This window comes from Psammomys obesus, unplaced genomic scaffold (assembly GCF_907164565.1).
Source record: "Psammomys obesus unplaced genomic scaffold, mPsaObe1.curated_primary_1811, whole genome shotgun sequence".
In the NCBI taxonomy this organism is placed as follows: domain Eukaryota; kingdom Metazoa; phylum Chordata; class Mammalia; order Rodentia; family Muridae; genus Psammomys; species Psammomys obesus.
Window position 1 is genome coordinate 1,873,653 of NW_026596396.1, and position 20,458 is coordinate 1,894,110.

At 39.1% G+C, this 20,458-nt stretch overlaps 1 pseudogene; it reads left to right on the plus strand.

The window, feature by feature from the left end:
• The first annotated feature begins 1,045 nt into the window (after nt 1–1,045).
• LOC129669349 (uncharacterized) overlaps nt 1,046–20,458 on the plus strand; it is a 49,340-nt pseudogene continuing 29,927 nt past the window's right edge.

The window sequence follows — 20,458 nt, forward strand, 5'->3', positions numbered from 1 at the left end:
GACTGCAGTATATTCCAGAATCAAAAAGTGAGTTTCAATGCCAGTGAGGGAATGGACTTGCTCTAAGATTGAGAGCAAGCAGACAGCAATAACAAGCTTCCGTCCATGTCCTTTATATAGGCTGCTAGCACAAGGTGTGGTACAGAATAAAGGTGGGTCTTCTCATCCCAAATGATGTCTGTTTAACGTCATATCTCCTCACCTCAAAAATCTGAATGAGAAATGAGTCTTTGCATTCAAGGGATTTAATAAAGGAACAAAATTCCTCGAGGTGTGATTAGTCCTTTGGGTTTCAGTTAACTCAGATGTGGTCAAGTAGACAACCACAAATTGTCTTCACAAGATTCTATAAGTAACAATGAGTATTTGATGCATGACTCAATAACAAAGTAATTTTAAAGACTCCATTCTAGCATTTCATGTGTGCCCATTGCAACCTAATCATTTCTCAGGAACCATCACCTTGTCCTAGTAGTCATGGAAACGTAAGAGTGTCTACAGTAACTTGTTTTTCTTAAGGTTGGCAGTCACTGACATTTGGGCTTCAAAGAAGAGAGATAAAAAGGTAAGACTTTTATATATTCCATGCGGTTTTGATTACAACTTTCACTCTCCTACAATAGAGAATGCAAAAGAAGGCCCCTGATATATAGATTAGGCTACTTTTGGACATCCCTTCCATTTGAGGACATCCTGCTGAACATCATAAGTTCCAGGAAGCCCTGTGTATGAAAATGAAGGCATCCCAGGCCTGAACTGACCACATATCTGTGCAACTCACTGATGCTGTAGATGGGAATTAGCGACTCTGTGGTTTTCCCTATGTATAAAATGGGGCTAATACATGTGTGGGTAACATTGAATGGTCATTAATCTCCTGGACTGTTTAAAGTAGGTTCAAATGAAGCAAAGCAGTCAGCTGAGCAGGAACATGAGGCTAACAGAACTCTTCATTCAGGGCATTCAGCTCTTCTTTTGATGATGCTCTCACTGATACATATTCCCAATGACTTAGAAGAAGAGTGGTGATATTGGGATCCTCCAAATGGATCCTGTCAATGATGACACTAAAAGGTAAAAACTTAAAATATGACATATGAAGGCTTTCCACTTGGTTCTTTACAAAACTGTTGTATCTACCCTTGGGGTTCAGGCAAGGCAAGCACCACATTCTGCCAAGAGCACACATTTGTCTGAAACAAAATCATTCTCCATCCTGATTTCATTTCTGATTCAGAGCATACTGCTCCTGCAGTCAGACTGCCTCAGAGCTGCCTTGGCAAGACAGAGCTCATGGTGGTACTGAAGCCACCATCAATTACAAACCCATCTTGTTGATGTAATTTCCTAAGAATTACATCTACTGCTGTCACCTCTTAAGGAAGCACAAACCACAGAAGATTGTGGAACATTGGGTAGCGGGTAGATAATGCCAGCTGGCAAGGATATCCTTTTTGGAAGCTCCTCACATTTCTGCCTGTGTAATGGCAACAGCATTATGCACAAGCTAGACTCACTGAAGAACTTTCCCTCTTTCATTTCTGCTAAATAACTTATCAGGAATTCTAGCAGGATTTTCTCATTTTCCTTATTGCTACGGTCAAAGATTTGAATTGATGGAAGAGCCAAATAAGTTGTTTCACACTATTAGTGTGAAGTGTAAGTATTGTGTCAAAGATGACATTGGTTTACTCAAAGTACCTCCACATACATTATGTGTTGAACCCAAATGAGGTCAATTTTAGCAAGGTGCAATGTTGAATAAATAGCAGATACAAAACGCACATATCCACAATTTCTCATCTTTTACAAACATATTGTTCTGTGGTCCTGGGTTGTGAACTCAGTACCTCACTCTAACACCAAGTTATATCACTATCCAGTTACAAATAGAAGTTTAATTTTGTGATCATGCTGCTTTTAATTGTAAAATATTACACACACCTTTCTCAAGAAATGAACACTATTTAGGAAACATGAAAGTAATTATGATGGCATATTCTCCATTAATTGGTCAACTTATCATTAATTTTCTGTGCATGCTTACACTGATATATATTCAGATATTTGAAGAAGTCACATGTTTTCTTTTACATAAATGGGCATACTGTGTACATTGTATTTCTTTTTGCTTCTCTCTTCTAAAGGGTTATACAGATATTAAAGTGTTCTAGTAAGGATCAGGCAATAATCCACTACAATAATTTGAGCATTTATTCTTTTGGAACTCTCATTACAGTTATTTATAATCGTTCTGTTTTGCAAAGAAGGACGCAGTAAGCATCACCTTCAATGATACTACAAACTCTTTTTCCATCATTAGCTCCAAGCGTTGACATTCCTAGTCAACAACTAGAAACATAGCAACATTTGAAGGACACAGTCAGTGTCTAAAACATCTTACAGTCTGGACTCCTGCCACAGTCATAGATCTCAAGGCTTCTTATACGTATTTAACTAGTGTGTGGAACCCTAATAGTGTATACAGACCACTTAGATAAAATGTTGAGACAGCAGGGACAACTGCGAGTACTTGGGACTCTGTAAACCATGGCCTGTAAGTTCCCCACCCTTCTGTTATGTTCCTGGCTTGATATTATACTTGTTCTATCTCATCTTCAGATTTGCTAGAGCAAAGGAGTGGATCTTCAAGCTGACTGGCTTCCTTTGCAGCCTCCTATCTTTGGGTTTGAATAATTCTTGCAGTGAGGAGGTACTAGCACCTCAGGAAATTCCATGATAAGGTTGTTCAGCTTGTGTACATCAGATTCTAGAAGCTAATTACCATCAAGAGTTTAACATCTCTGGTTCTGTGACCAGAATTCAGGTGTACAGTCCCGTCAACTCAAACTGGACCATTTCACCTGAATTTTGATGTGCACAGACTCTGATATTACTTGCAATGCCGATAAAACCCTATGTTGTAATCTTTAGATCATCAACTATTAGTCTCAGCATTGTCAAAGTCCCAGTCCCTACCAGCTACTCAATGTTCCAGAATCTTCTGTGGTTTATGCTGCAAATGCTCTGTCTTAATTCTGGTTGTCAGCAGCCTATGTGCCATCACTTCTGTGACCTGGAACCATGTAGTACATCTCCATGGCAAAACCACCCTTGACTTTCCACCGACCTTTCCAGTTAAGAAAGCAGCCCTGATAAACAAGCACAGAACTCATGTGTTCCTAGTGGGTATCCTGACAACCACCTTGTCGCTCTTTGGTTCAATTATGTTCCTCTTTGAGATCAAGTCATTGAAAGTAAAGAGGAATCTGAATGTCTAAACAGGCCAACCAAAAGGTCTGAAATGACAGTGTTGGTGTTTGCAAAATGTCACAGGAGACTCCATGGCCAAATGTCTTACACCCACATGACACCCTTCCAATTATCTATTCATTTAAAATAAAACATCTTTGATTTTGAGATAACATTTTAATTTCAAATCGTCTCTATTTGTTGATTGTGCTTCTTCTTTAAAGATATTCACATCCTAAACTTTGCATGCCAAGACGACGTGAGGTTTGTTGTTAAAGTGAAGAAGAACACACAAAAATGTAATCAAGTATCAGGTTGGAGACAGATAAGCCTCAATAATGTGTATTGAGGGCAGAGCAGAACTTACAACCTTGTCATTGCTGAAAAGTCTGTTTTTGAGGTGGGGGGGCAGGAAGGGTATCTATGCAGTGAGGATGCTTAGAATCTCTGAAGACTTATTAGTGTGAAGACATATTACCTGGTGGGAATATCTGAAATGTCCAGGTGTTTTCCTTATGGTCTGGTGTACAATGGTGATCACTGTGGGAACCAGTGAGTAGGTGTTCCCACTGAAGCAATGAAATACCCTCTCTAAATTGGAGAGGTGGTGGAGGGAGCTGGTGTCTGGAGTTCAGTGTCTGTGTTTCTAAGGAGAGCTTCTGAATCTTTATGTCTTATCCGGAAGTAGCTGGAAAAGTGTTTCCCCAATGGGTGGCTCAACCCCTGGGGGAAGTGACTAAATCCAATGTTCCCTTCAAAAGCCACATTTTCATTTTTTTCCTCTTCCCTTAATCTCAGCATTCATAATAGTGTATGAGGTGAGATCATAGTAGAACAAAAATACAAAGCATCTTCTAAGTACCCTAAGGAGAAAAGTCAGTTAGACATACATATAAACTGACTGAGGAAGCCATGAAGGTCAGTAGAGCACTGGAGAAAGTTGTTGCTGCATGAGAGTGTTTTAAATGGAGTTTGAGATCAAATCCTCAGCATCTGGTCCCCAAGTCTTTATTGGTAAAATTGAACAACTGAGATTTTGTTAAAAACATTTGGCTGTGTCCAGGCATATGTTACACTGAAAGGTGCTGTCCTGACCTCCCACCAGTACCATTTTGCTACTGGCTCCCCTGCACTGGAATTTTTAATGGATATAGGGCTGAGAGCACCTTGCATCCTTAGCTGCTAGTAAAGCTTTCAATGACAATTCTCAAGAAAACTCACTGGAAGACTAGCTAACCACCTTCGTTTCAGCTGTCCAAGTTAAAAAAAAAAAGAGGGGATCCAAAAATCTGTTTTTGTTTTTGTAATTTCAGACCAAGGAGCTTCCCATTGCATCTTTACAGGGCATACTTAGAGTATGGAGTTCATGAATACCTCTCACTACAACAGCAGCCTAAAGTGAGAAAGGCCAGTCTACTGCTGATAGTACTCAGGTCTTGCTGTCCTCAGCTGCAAGGTATCCTCTATGGTGGAAAACATTCTCCCTTTTATAATTCTTCTGTATGTAGTGGTAGAGACGCTAGGGAGTAATACAGGCTCTCAGACATGCTATCTAAATACTAAGCACTTTGCCACTGAGCTGTATATATCTATAAGCCCCAGGGATTCCTTCATGAATGCATTTATCTTAGATTTTTAAATTTTCAAAGTGTGTGTGTCTCTGTGTGTTTTGCCTGCATGTATTCATGTGAACCATGTTCCCTGGTACCCAAAGAGCTAATAAAAAGGTGTTGGATCCTCTTGAACTGGAATTATGGATTGTTGTGAACTACGATGTGCATGTTGGGAAGGGAACTCCAGGTCCTGTGCAAAAGCATGATTAGCAATCTCTCCATCCTTCTTCTTACTGAAAAAAAAAAAGTTTTAATTAAGAACTAGCTGAGTATGATGACACATGCCCATAATACGCTGGAAATTTAAGGAGTGGTTAATTGAACATAAATTTAACCAAGTTTTTTTTTTAAGTAACATTTTGGAGGATTAATTAATTAGGGTTGTGTTTTGGTTTGTTACTTTTGAGACTCACTTTGTAGGCCTGGGTGACCTGGAACTCACCATGTTCTAGCTTGAATATCTTGATTTTTTTAAACATACAATCAAGATTTTTCTGTGATAGTGATAGCGAAGTATTTGACTTTAATGGCATTTTGGGGCAATGAACTAATTTTTCCCTTTGAAGAAGAAAAATGAGGGCTATTTATTTCAGTTTGGATTTTGCCAGGACATCCTGGACACAGGAACTCAGGAGAAAATTTATCAGCAGTACTAATTCTTCTTTTGTTCTTATTAGTTTTTATAGTCACTAATGAAGAAATTTCTTCATAATTATTGATCCCTTATGTGTGAAAGAGCTGTTTGAAATAAAACACTCTGTTCGAATTTTCTTTGGAAAAAGTGGCCTCTGATTATTGTCTACAGTTTGTAAAGAGGCTATGAGCCAATCTGTACATACTTTAGAACATCATGTTAATTCTAAGAATCTCAATAAATAGGTTGAATAAGTATTCAACCAGAATTATCTTCTTATCAGCTGTAATATCTCTGAGTATTTGCAGCTTTGTGACTCTTGGGAGAAAGTCTTTGAAGGTCTACTATCGATGAGATTGAAATGGAAATATATGGGAGTTTTATTCAAAATGAAATGACTGCTTGAAATCATGATTTTGTAGGTCTGATAAAATGGGATGAACCAAGTCTTGTGCTTGAATCTCATCTTCTTTTGATAGTACTTTTTATAGTAGCTGTCTTTTCACACCCGTATGAAACTCTTATTAATAAAAAAGTATAGCCATTTTGCTTTGGCTTCCATTCTAAGACTCCAGCTTTTAACCAGGTTTCAAATATCTTTTCATGCACAGCATGTTCATGCTGAGTTTCTGGTTTGTATTATCCACCCACGGTTCACTGGCAAATGAACATTCCTTTGAATTAACTAGATCATAAGTCTTCTCTGAGGAAGATATCTTGGCATTTTGTCCAGAATGGAATCTACTACTTTCTAATACAGAAAGAACATTTTTTTTGGTTCTATAACTTGAATTATTCAAACCTAAAGATGATGCAGCAATAGCAGAGAAGCTGTGCTCTCTAGAAAATCATGAAGTGATGAATCTACACAATCTGTTTTTACCTTTGTGTAAAATACCTTTTGTCTAAGTGAAATTTTTGACATTATAAACTTTATTATTTTTCCATCCACACTATATAATCTAGAGTCCATTAAAGTCTAATTCATCTCCTTTAATAACAAGGAAATTGTTACTGATGGTGTGAGGTGCTTGAGATATTGGAAATAAAAGAGATAATGCAGAGCATTCCCAGCAGACCTACCATCACCCCACACATGCGCCAAAGATATTTAAGCATCCATTCACAGTATTCATGCCCTCATCAGTGATCTAGACTGAGATCATGTATTCTAGCTCTAGGCCAAGGCTCTACCCCATGTCCTTCTCAATTCAGATGGTCCAGAAAGAGTGAAAAGAAAACCCAGAAAAATAGGAAGGCAGACCTGGCCTCACAACTCTAGGACATTAATAAATAGCCACAAAAACTGTATCCTTACTTTCTAGTAGTTGCATCCCATCATGGTTAGAGAGAAATGAAGAAAGTCAGGCTGTTCTCTGGATGAAAATAGAAGGGTTCAGCAATGAATATCTCCAAACAGATACCTGTAGATTTTCTAATAGGAAGGTCTGTTATCTTGGAAGCTCACTGTAAGAAGGTTGAAAGGACTTTTCATTTATAAAAGAACAGTCGACTGATGAGGCATAAATATAAAATTCCATGTATGATATGTATAAGTGATGATCCTAAATTATTCAATGCTGCTATGGTTCAGAGACATTTTGGCTAGCCACAAGAAAATGGGTCAGTTTTCTATGATAAATATCCAAGGTCTAGGTTATGGCATATAAAACAATTCCAGCAAGCCTATAACCAACATCAAATGAAATGGAGAGAAATTTAAATCAATTCCACTGAAATCAGGGACAAGGCAAGGATGCCCACTCTCTCCATTTCTATTCAACATAGAACCTGAAGTCCTTGCTAGTGCAACAAGACAAAGGTGATCAAGGGGATTCAAACTGGAAAAGAAGTCAAAGTACCACTATTTGCAAATTATATGATAGTATAAATGAGTAACCCCAAAAAGTCTACCAAGGAACTCCTACAGCTGATAAATACCTTCAGCAAAGTGGCTGGATACAAAATTAACTAAAAAAAATCAGTAGTCCTCCTGCATACAAAAGACAAATGGACTGAGAAAGAAATTAGGAAAACAACACCCTTGACAGTAGCCACAGGAAAAAAATATCTTAGTGTAACTCTAACCAAACAAGTGAAAAATTTGTTTAAAAAAAAACTTCAAATCTTTGAAGAAAGAAATTGAAGAAGATATCAGAAGATAGAAAAAAATTCCCATGCTTAATGGCTCCGTAGGATTAACATTGGAAAAATGGCCATCTTACCAAAAGAAATATACAGAATCAACATAATTCCCATCAAATTACTAATACAATTGTTTACAGACCTTGAAAGACAATTTTTAAACTTTATATGGAAAAACAAAACAAAACAAAACAAAACAAAAAAACCCAGAATAGCTAAAACAATCCTTTACAATAAAAGCTCTTCTGGAGGTATCTCCATCCCTGATCTCAAGCTGTACTATTGAGCAATAGTAATAAAAACTGCATGGTACTGGCATAGAAACAGACAGGTAGATCAATGGAATCCAATAGAAGACCCTGAAATAAGCCCAGAAAAAAACTATAGACACCTGATTTTCGAAGAAGCCCAAACCATACAATGGAAAAACATATAATCTTCAACAAATGGTGCTGGTCTAACTGGTTGTCTACATGTAGAAAAGTGCAAATAGATCCACATTTACCTGCAGAAAATTAAAGTCTGAGTAGATCAAAGACCTCAACATACAAGCAGACACACTTAATCTGTTGGGAGAAGAATTGGAGATCAACCTTGAGCTCATTGGCACGGGAGACAACTTCCTGGACAGAACACCAACAGCACAGGCTCTAAGATCAACAATTAATAAAGGGACCTCATGAAACTGAAAAGCTTCTGTAAAGCAAAGGACGATGTCAACAGAACAAAAGACAGCCTACAGACTGGGAAAAGATCTTCACCAATCCTTCATCCAATAGAGGCTAATATCCAGAATATATAAGGAACTCAATAAATTGAATAACAACAAACCAAGAAATCCATTTAAAAATGGAGCATAGAGCTAAACAGAGAATTCTCAATAGAAGAATACCGAATGACAGAGAAACACTTAAATACTTAACATCCTTAGTCATCAGGGAAATGCAAACCAAAACAACTTTGAGATTCTATCTTATACTGATCAGAATGGCTAAGATAAAAAACTCAAGTGACAACACATGCTGGAGAGGATTTGGAGAAAGGGAAACCCTCCTACATTGCTGGTGCGAGTGCAAACTTGTTCTATCACTTTGGAAACCAGTCTGGTGCTTTCTCAAAAAATTGGGAATAGTGCTACCTCAAGATCCAGCTATACCACACTTGGCCATATATCCAAAAGAGGCTCCACCATTCAACAAGGACATTTGCTCAAGTTTGCTTTTAGAAATTTTATTTAGCCAGAATCTGGAAACAACTGAGATGTTCCTCAATGAAGGAATTGATTACAGAAATAGTGGCACTTTTACACAATGGAATACTACTCAGCTATGAAAAACAAGGAAATTGTGATATTTGCAGGCAAATTGATGGAACTAGAAAAGGTTTTTCTGGGTGAGGTAACCCAGAAACAGAAAGACAGGCATGGCATACACTCACTTATAAGTGAATATTAACCATATAATATGGGAAAGCCATATGAAAACCTACAGACCTAAGGAAGCTAAACACTAAGGAGGACCCGAGGGAGGATGCTTAAATCTCCTTCAGAATGGCAAATACAATAGACACCATAAGTGGTGAAAGAGGAGAAAGAGGACGGGAGCCTAATATGGAGGGTCCTCTGAAAGGCTCCATCCAACAGGGGATCAAAGCAGATACTGAGATTCACAGCCAAAGTTTGAACAGAACGCAGAGTCTTATGGAAGAATGGGGGGTAGAAGGACATGGAGGGGACAGGAGCCCCACAAGGAGACCAATAATGCTAAAAATCCTGAACCCATGGGGTCCTGCAGAGACTAATGCACCAACCAAGGACTATGCATGAAGAGGACCTAGACCCCCTGCTCAGATGTAGCTGATTGTCAGCTCAGTCTCCATGTTTGTTCCCAAGTAAGGGGAACAGGGACTGCCTCTGTCATGAACTAGGTTGCCTGCTTCTATCATGGAATTTTTTTTCACCAACTATGGAAGGTTTTTGCTGGGTATGGTCCATTGGAATGTCGAATGCAATCTTTTAGTTTGAAAGAATCAGTCGAAGCCCAACTTTTATCACTGTTTGGCTTGAAGAGGCTTCTGCCAAGCCTATCTTTGTGCATGACTTGGTTTTTCTCATTTTCAGCTTTTAATATACTTTCTTTATTCTGTACATCTAGTGTTCCAACTTATGGAAGTGTTTCTTTTCTTGTACTGTTTGGTGCTTTGTGTGTATATTATACCTGTATGAGTGGATCTCCCTCTTGATTTGGCAAGTTTTCTTCTATCATCTTATTAAATTTTGTTTTTGTTTGTCCTTTTAGCTTGTTTTGTTGTTTGATTACATTGATGTATTTCAGTATATTGACCCCCCGACCCCGGCATGCCAAGAATGAAGCCTATTTGGTCCAGGTGGATTGTTGGTATAATATTCTTGTGGAATGTATACAATTTACCCTTATTCATACACATGCTGATTTCTCTACCCCACTATCTGGTTTCCTTTTGGACATTGCATTCTGATGCTTATTCTAAGCATCACCTGTCTCAAGTTTGTGTAAACATGCCACCATTTGTTTTCAGTATTGCAACTACCCAGTGCTGCGCAATGGAGAGAACAGGGTGGGCCATCCTGGTCCAGAATGGAGGAGAAAAGAAGTGAGTGGGAGAAAAGGTCGAAGAAGGCAGATCTGAGAAGAGAAGACCTGGAAACACCAGGAGAGATGAATCGGACATAAGATGACTAAAAGCAAGTATAATGTGCAAAATCTAAATGTGAGGAAGCTAGGTGGGCTTGGAAGTTTAAGATGGAGTAATTATTGCCCAGCATTGTGCTCTAGGTTAATTAAAAAAAATGTTATTCTCTGTGTGGTACTTTGGGTATACAACTGGCTTAGATATAACCATTGTTTAACTAAAAGATAAATTAATAGTAAATATTAATAATCAGCAACAGTGAGTGATATCTTTGATGTGTTTGAGAATTCAGTTTGCAAATATTTTATTGAGTACTTGTGGCAGCCAGAGTGGATTTGAATTAGCCAAAATGGAGTGTGTTGGTGCTGAGCTTGAGTAGTGGTCTCTGGTAAATAAAATTTTGCCTTCTGACTTTGGCAGTTAGTCAGCCTGTGAAAGACTGACTTTGGCAAGCTTTGCATTAGGGAGCTCTTGAAAGACCCCCGAGGGAAATCTTCCGTCAGGGAGACCCCCACTCCCAAGGATCAGCGAGACCAGTTGTTCGGCTGCAAACAGCAAGAGGCTTTATTTAATACACGGGTACCCGGGGCAACAAAGTCTCTCGGAGGACTTGCGCGCCCTCTGGGGGGAAAGCTGGGCTTTTTATAGGGTTTTAGAGCAAAAGCGCGGGTACAGAAGCGAGAAGCATGGTTACAGGGAGCTGATTGGTACATTTAAATGAGACCACAATTTGAGTCAGAGTTTGGCAGGGACACCAGGATTCCAGGAACTGGGTGGTCGAGAAGGTCATGATGACCCCTTAACTTGGGCCGCCACATGTTGTTTTCCTTAGGACTCCTATCTCAGCTGGAACAGTCTCACAGATATCCCACGAGGGTGAATAACACAAGCTGTTTTTAGCTCGACTGGGGCAGCCTGACCGCAGATATGACACAGCTGGGTTTCTCAGTAATTTTCCAGTTCCCCACCTAGCCTACAGAGTTTCTCAAAACAGTGGTGTACTACAAAATAGTGTTAGCTATGTTTAACTTAGGGTGAGGCGGGGGGTCTTTCACTCTGTTCTTGGGAACAAGATAGACAAGCTCCATGCTGTTCCTGGGAACAAGATTAAGCAGGCTCCGCTCTACCCTGGAAACCAGATAGTTGGTCCTGTGCAACCTTGAGCTACTCTGGGAGCCAGATAGCTGGTTCCATGCAACCTTGAGTGAATCCTTGGAGAAGCTGCCAGCTGATGCATGTGGATGTTACAATAAAGAAAGTTCCTTGTTTTCTCCTGCTTTTATATAGTTGGTTCTCCCTTCAATAAGTCGGTCCCTTGATCAATGACTTGGTGTCCTTCTTCATGTCGCCTTGTTCTTTTTATTTCTCAGCCCTCTCCTCATGCAGTATCCAAGTGTGGTTGTGGGCAGCCACACGTACTTTTGCATCAATCTTCATAAGTAAAATTGGTCTGAAGTTCTCTTTTTTTGTTGGGTCTTTGTGAGGTTTAGGTATCAAGGTGACTGCGGCCTTATAGCATGAAGCTGGTAATGTTCCTTCTATTTCTATTTTGTGGAATAGTTTAAAGCATACTGATATTAACTCTTCTTTGAATGTCTGGTAAAATTCTGCACTGAAACCTTCTGGGCCTGGGCTTTTATTTTTTGGATGGGAGACTTTTGATGACAGCTTCTCTTTCCTTAATGGATATAGGACTATTTAATTTATTTACCTGATCTTGATTCAGCTTTGTTAAATTGAGTCTATCAAGATAATTTTCCCATTTCATTTAGCTTGTCAAATTTTGCTGTGTATAGGCTTTTGAAGTAGGACCTAATGATTCTTTGGGTTTCCTCAGTGTCTGTCATTATGTACCCCTTTTTATTTTGGATTTTATTGATTTGGATATTGTCCCTCTGCTTTTTAATCACTTTGGCTAAAGGTTTGTCTATCTTGTTGATTTTCTCAAAGAACCTGCTCTCAGACATACCCAAGAGAATAGACAGCTGGAAGTAATCAAACTCAGAGCTGAAATCAATAAATTAGAAACAAAGAGAAAAATTCAAAACATCAGTGAAACCAAGAGCTCCTCTATTTTTTCAATTATAGGAAAAGGGAGGAATCTTAGTTCATAAATCTTGATGCACTAGCTTACTTCCAGGTTGCTTAGGCATCTGTGGTGTTATCATTGGTCACTGCCCACAGGGTGCTGGGTTAAAAGAAACTCTCCCTCTTACATCTCTCACTTGCTCTCTCTGCTTTTGTTTCTCTGTCAGGGTGCTACCTTTCCCCATCTCTGCCCTTCTCTCTCTCTCTCTCTCTCTCTCTCTCTCTCTCTCTCTCTCACTCTGTCTCTGCCCTCATGGCTCAATCAGGCCCTAATTCTCTTCTGCTTCCCTTTCCTCAAATAAATATCTTTCATTCAAAAAAAAAAAAAGACACAGGCTAATGGATACAAAATGGATAGAAAAACATGATTTATTCTTCTTTTGTGTACAAGAAACACACCGCAACATCAAAGATAAACACTAGCTCAGAGTAAAGGGTTGAAAAAAATATTTTTCAAGCAAATGGACCCAAGAAGGAAGCTGGTGTAGCTATTCTAATACCTAACAAACTAGTTTTCAAACCAAAATTAATCAAAAGATATGGAGAAGGACATTTCATGTGTGCCCTCCCCAGATGCAAGGGCAACCACATCTGTAAAAGGAAGATTATTAAAGCTTAAATGACACATTGAAACTCACACATTAATACTGGAAGACTTCAATAACACAATCTCACCAATAGACAAATCCTCCAGAGAAAAACTACATAGACAAATAAAAGAACTATCAGATGTTATGAGTCAAATGGACTTAACAGATAGCTATAGAACATTTCTCCCACACACAAAAGAATATACCTTCTTCTGAGCACCTCACAGAACCTTCTCCAAAATTGACTACATACTCAGTCACAAAACAAGTTTCAACAGATTTAAAAAATTAAATAACCCTTGTATCCTATCAGACTATCACATATTAAAGCTGAATCACAACCACAGACACAACAAAAAGCTTACGTACTACTAGAAACTGAACAATTCACTACTGAGAGACTATGAGGTCAAGGCAGAAATATAGAAAGAAATTAAAGACTTCCTAGAATTCAATGAAATTGAATGCACAATATACCCAAACTTATGGAACACAATATAAGCCATACTAAAAGGAAAGTTCATATCATTAAGCCCCTTCATAGAAAAATTAGAGAGGGGGGAGGGGCCAAGATGGCGGCACCTGGAGAACACCGTGTCTGAGAAGCGGGACAACACACTTCGTGCAGCAACCAGCAGACTGAACTCTGGACCCTAAAACAACAGCGATCGATCGTGTTTCCCAGGTGAGGGGAGGCTCCCATGGCGTGGGAATCGGTCGGGTCCACTCTCGGCTGCCCAGCCAGAACCCGGAAGAGAACCCGGCTAACTCGGGCTTTGGGTCTCCGGGCTGGTGCCGCAAGCCTGCTTGTGCCAATCACTTTCCTAGGCTGATTGGTGGGCACAAGGGTGCCTGAGGCTGAGAGTGCCCCTAGTGTGGGCATCATAGGGATTCTTGGGATAGCGATCCCAACATTGAAGCCTCTGCCTTGCAGGTCCACCAGGGTAATCCAGGCAAACAATCCCTGGATCTCAGTCAGAACTGCGTAATAGTGGCTTGCAGGCCACTGCAATAGTCAGAGAATCCGCGCATGCACACTGCACCCGCTAAAAGCACACGGGAATAGTGCCAGCATCACATTCTTTACTTAGGCAAAACTGAAAACACAGTGCACACTCCCAAAGCAGTGAACCTCTCTCATCTTCCTGAAAAAACAGTCCAGAAAACAGAAAGTGAGGATCATAGCCCAAACTACAACCTCGAGAAAAAACCAGTGAGGATTATAAATAACCAGATGGCTAGAGGCAGACGTAAGAACACTCCCAACAAAAATCAGGACATAATGACCTCGCCAGCAACCCCACAAAACAATGGACACTTCAATTCACTAGATACACAAGGAAACGACCTCAAAACTATGTTTCTCCAGCTATTAGAGGCCCATAGAGATGAAATGAACAAAGCCCTCAGAGAAATAACCAAAGAAATTGAGACTAACCAAGAGGAAACAAATCGAGCTCTCAGAGAAATGACTACGAAAATTGAGGCAAACAGAGAAGAAATGCACAAAGCTCTCAAAGAAATGTCCACACAAATGAAGGCAAATAAAGAAGAAATAAACAAAGCTCTCATGGAAATACAGGCAATTATACCCAAAGAAGTAGAAGCACAATTAGTGATACATAGAGAGGAAACGGACAAAAAAATAGAAGTTATCATTGAAAAGCAGGAGTCCACAATCAAACAGATGAAGGCAATGGTGCAAGACATGAAAACAGAATTAGAATCAATAAAGAAAACACAAATAGAGAAAAACCAGGAGCTGGAGAACATAGAGAAAAGATCAGGCACTACAAAGGTAAGCATCACCAACAGAATACAAGAAATGGAAGAAAGAATCTCAGGAGCGAAAGATACACTTGTGGAAATTGACACGTCTCTCAAAGAAAAAAAAAAATCAGAAAAGTTCCAAACACAAAACATCCAAGAAATCAAGGATACCATGAAAAAACAAAACCTAAGAATAATAGGAGTAGAAGAAAAAGAAGACATCAGGCTCAAAGGTCCGGAAAATATTTTCAAGAAAATTATAGAAGAAAACTTTCCCAACTTAAAGAAGGAGATGGCCATAAACATACAAGAGGCCTATAGAACACCAAGTAGACTAGACCAGAAAAGAAATTCTTCACGTCACATCATAGTCAAAACACTGAACCTACAAAACAAAGAAAAAATTCTAAAAGCAGCAAGGGAAAAAGGCCAAGTAACATATGAAGGTAGACCTATCAGAATCACACCAGATTTCTCAACAGAAACTATGAAAGCCAGAAGGGCCTGGACAGAAATCATACAGTCCTTAAGGGACCACAGATTCCAACCCAGACTACTATACCCAGCAAAACTTTCAATCAACATAGACGGATAATTCAAAATATTCCAAGACAAAACCAAATTTAAACAATATTTACATAGTAACCCAGCTCTACAGAAGTTACCAGAAGGGAAACTCCAAACCAAAGAAAACAACTACATCGAAGGAAACAGAGGAAATAGATAACTACACAACAAAAAAACCAAAAGAAGACAAGCAATGAAACTCAGTGACACCACCAACACCACATCTAAAGTAAGTAACAATTGTTGGTCACTAGTTTCTATCAACATCAGCGGACTCAACTCCCCAATTAAAAGACACAGACTAACAGAATGGTTGTGGAAACAGGATCCATCATTCTGTTGCATCCAAGAAACACACCTATGCAACAAAGATAAACACTACCTCAGAGTAAAGAACTGGAAAAATGTCTTTCAAGCAAATGGTTCCAGAAAACAAGCGGGAGTAGCCATCCTAATATCTAAGAAAATAGACTTTCAACCCAAGTTAATCAAAAAAGAGAAGGAGGGCCACTATATTCTCATCAAAGGAAAAATCCACCAAGAGGACATCACAATTTTGAATATCTATGCCCCAAATACAAGAGCACCTACATTCGTAAATGAAACAATATTAAAGCTTAAATCACACATTGATCCTAAAACCCTAATAGTGGGAGACTTCAACACTCCACTCTCACCAAGGGACAGATCAACTAGACAGAAAACAAATAGGGAAATAAAAACAATTACAGAGACCCTAAATCAAATGGACCTAATAGACGTCTACAGATCTTTTCATCCAAACTCAAAAGAGTATACCTTCTTTTCAGCACCGCATGGAACCTTCTCCAAAATAGACCATATAGTTGGTCATAAAGAAAGCCTCAACAGATACAAAAAGATTAAAATAATCCCTTGTATCCTATCTGACCACCATGGACTTAAGCTGGACCTCAACAACAACAGAAATAACAAACAGCCTACATGCACATGGAAACTGAACAACCTGTTACTCAACGACAGCTGGGTTAAGGAAGAAATAAAGAAAGAAATTAAAGACTTCCTAGAATTCAATGAAAACGAAGGCACAACATTCCCAAATTTATGGGACACATTGAAAGCAGTGTTCAGGGGAATATTTATAGCACTAAGTGCCTGCAAGAAGAAATTCATAACATCACATACAAACAACTTAATGACCCAACTGAAAACCCTAGAAAAAAAAAAAGAAGCAGATACACCCAAGAGGAGCAGAAGGCTGGAAATAATCAAACTCAGGGCTGAAATCAATCAATTAGAAACAAATAAAACTATTCAAAGAATCAATGAAACAAAAAGCTGGTTCTTTGAGAAAATCAACAAGATAGACAAACCCTTAGCCAAACTAACTAAAAAGCAGAGAGAATCTATCCAAATCAACAAAATCAGAGATGAAAAGGGTGACATAACTACAGACACAGAGGAAATTCATACAATCATTAGGTCATACTACAAAAGCCTATATGCCACAAAATTTGAAAATCTAAATGAAATGGACAATTTTCTTGATAGATTCCATCTTCCAACATTAAGTCAAGATCAGGTAGAAAGACTAAACAGCCTTATATCCCCCAAGGAAATTGAAGCAGTCATTCACAGTCTCCCCTCCAAAAAAAGCCCTGGGCCAGATGGATTCAGCGCGGAATTCTACCAGACCTTCAAAGAAGTGCTCACACCAATACTCCTCAAACTATTCCACAAAATAGAAACAGAAGGTACATTACCAAACTCATTCTATGAAGCAACAGTCACCCTGATACCTAAACCACACAAAGACCCAACAAAAAAAGAGAAGTTCAGACCTATCTCTCTTATAAACATTGACGCAAAAATACTCAATAAAATACTTGCAAACCGAATCCAAGAACACATCAAAGATATCATCCACCACGACCAAGTAGGCTTCATCCCAGGCATGCAAGGGTGGTTCAACATACAGAAATCTATCAATGTAATCCACCACATAAACCAACTGAAGGAGAAAAACCACATGATCATCTCCTTAGATGCTGAAAAAGCATTTGACAAAGTCCAACACCCATTCATGTTTAAAGTCTTGGAGAGATCAGGAATACAAGGCACATATCTAAACATAGTAAAGGCAATATACAGCAAGCCTATAGCCAACATCAAACTCAATGGCGAGAAACTTAAATCAATCCCACTGAAATCAGGGACAAGACAAGGCTGCCCACTCTCTCCATACCTCTTCAACATAGTACTTGAAGTCCTAGCCAGAGCAATAAGACAACTAAAGGAGATCAAGGGGATACAAATCGAAAAGGAAGAGGTCAAAGTGTCACTATTCGCAGATGATATGATAGTATATATGAGCAACCCCAAAAATTCAACCAGAGAACTCCTCCAGCCGATAAACACCTTCAGCAAAGTGGCAGGATACAAAATCACCTCAAAAAAATCAGAAGCCCTCCTGTATACCAAAGACAAAAGGGCCGAGAAAGAAATTAGGGAAACAACACCCTTCACAATAGCCACTAATAACATAAAGTACCTTGGGGTGACACTAACCAAGCAAGTGAAAGACCTGTTTGAGAAAAACTTCAAGTCTCTGAAGAAAGAAATTGAAGAAGATCTCAGAAGATGGAAAGATCTCCTGTGCTCATGGATTGGTAGGATTAACATTGTGAAAATGGCCATCCTGCCAAAAGCAATCTACAGATTCAATGAAATTCCCATCAAAATACCAACTCAATTCTTTACAGAACTTGAAAAAAAGATTCTCAGCTTCATATGGAGAAACAAAAAACCCAGAATCTCCAAAACAATCCTGTACAACAACAGATCATCTGGAGGTATCTCTATCCCCGATCTCAAGTTGTACTACAGAGCAATAGTAATAAAAACTGTATGGTATTGGCATAAAAACAGAAAGGAGGATCAATGAAACCGCATAGAAGACCCAGAAATAAACCCACACACCTGTGAATACTTGATTTTTGACAAAGAAGCCAAAACCATTCAATGGAAAAAAGACAGCATCTTCAACAAATGGTGCTGGTCCAAATGGATGTCCACATGCAGAAAAATGGAAATAGATCTATATTTATCACCCTGCACAAAACTAAAGTCCACGTGGTTCAAAAACTTCAACATAAAACCAGATACTCTAAATCTGTTAGAAGAAAAAGTTGGGAACGACCTAGAACTCATTGGCACAGGAGACAACTTCCTGAACAGAACACCAACAGCACAGGCTCTAAGAGCAACAATCAATAAATGGGACCTCATGAAACTGAAAAGCTTCTGTAAAGCAAAGGATACTGTCATCAAAACAAAACACCTGCCTACAGATTGGGAAAGAATCTTCACTAACCCTTTATCTGACAGGGGACTAATATCGAGTATATACAAAGAACTAAAGAAGCTGAAAAGCAGCAAACCAAGTCATCCACTTAAAACAGAGCTAAACAGAGAATTCTCTGTAGAGGAATATCGAATGGCAGAGAAACACTTAAAGAAATGCTCATCCTCATTAGCCATCAGGGAAATGCAAATCAAAACGAGCCTGAGATATCACCTTACACCCATCAGAATGGCCAAGATCAAAAACTCAAGGGACAACACATGCTGGAGAGGTTGTGGAGAAAGGGGAACCCTCCTCCACTGCTGGTGGGAATGTAAACTGATACAACCACTCTGGAAATCTATCTGGGGCTTTCTAAGACAATTAGGAATAGTGCTTCCTCAAGACCCAGCTATACCACTGCTAGGTATATACCCAAAGTTTGCTCAAGTACACAAAAGGGATATTTGCTCAACCATGTTTATAGCAGCATTATTTGTAATAGCCAGAACCTGGAAACAACCCAGATGTCCATCAACAGAGGAATGGGTACAGAAATTGTGGTATTTTTACACAATGGAATACTATTCAGCAATCAAAAAGGAGGAAATCATGAAATTTGCAGGCAAATGGTGGGATCTAGAAAAGATCATCCTGAGTGAAATATCCCAGAAGGAGAAAGACAAACACAACACGGTATATACTCACTTATATAGACCTATAAGATATGATAAACATAATGAAATCTATACACCTAAAAAAGATAATCAAGAGAGCGGACATGGGGTAAGATTATCAATCCTCGTTTAGAAAGACAGATGGGATGCGCATTGAATATATGACAGGAGTCTACTGAGTGCATTTGAAAGACTCTAACTAGCATTTTCTTCAAAGCAAAGACTCATGACCAAACCTTTGGCAGAGTATAGGGAATCATAAGAAACTAGGGGAGTTAGTCTGATGAGGAAAGGATAGGAGCTCCACAAGGACCAAATATATCTGGGCACAGGGTCTTTTCTGAGACTGACTTGCAACCAAGGACCATGTATGAATGTAACCTAGAACCTCTGCTCAGATGTAGCCTGTGGTAGCTCAGTAACCAATTGGTTTCCCATAGTGAGGGGAACAAGGACTATTTCTAACAGGAACTCAATGACTGGCTCTTTGGCCTCCCCACCCCCCACGGGAGAAGCAGTCCTGTTAGGCCACAGAGGAGGACTTTGCAGCCAGTCCTGAAGATACCTGATAAAACAGGATCAGATGAATGGGGAGGAGGTCCCCCCTATTAGTGGACTTGGCAAGGGGCATGGTGGAGGTGAGGGAAGGAGGGAGGGACTGGGAGGGAATGAGGGATCGGGACATGGCTGGGATACAGAGTTAATAAAATGTAACTGATAAGAAAAAAATAAAATTAAAAAAAAGAAAAATTAGAGAGATCTCATACTGGCAATTAAACAGCACACCTGAAAGTCCTAGAACAACAAGAAGCTTAAACCACCCAACAGTACTAGGTGGCAGGAAATAATCAAACTGAAGCCTGAAATCAATAAAATAGAAACAAAGAGAATAAAAAATCAATGAAACATAGACATGGTTCTTTGAGAAAATCAACAAGCTAGACATACCATTATCCAAACTAAAATTCAAAGAGAGACAGTACCCAAATTAACAAAATCAGAAATGAAAAGGGGGACCTAACAACAAACACAAAGGAAATCCAAATAATCATTAGAAATTCAAAGAATCAAAAACCAAAATTGAAAAATCTAAAAGAAATGCACAATTTTCTTGATAGATATTACTTATG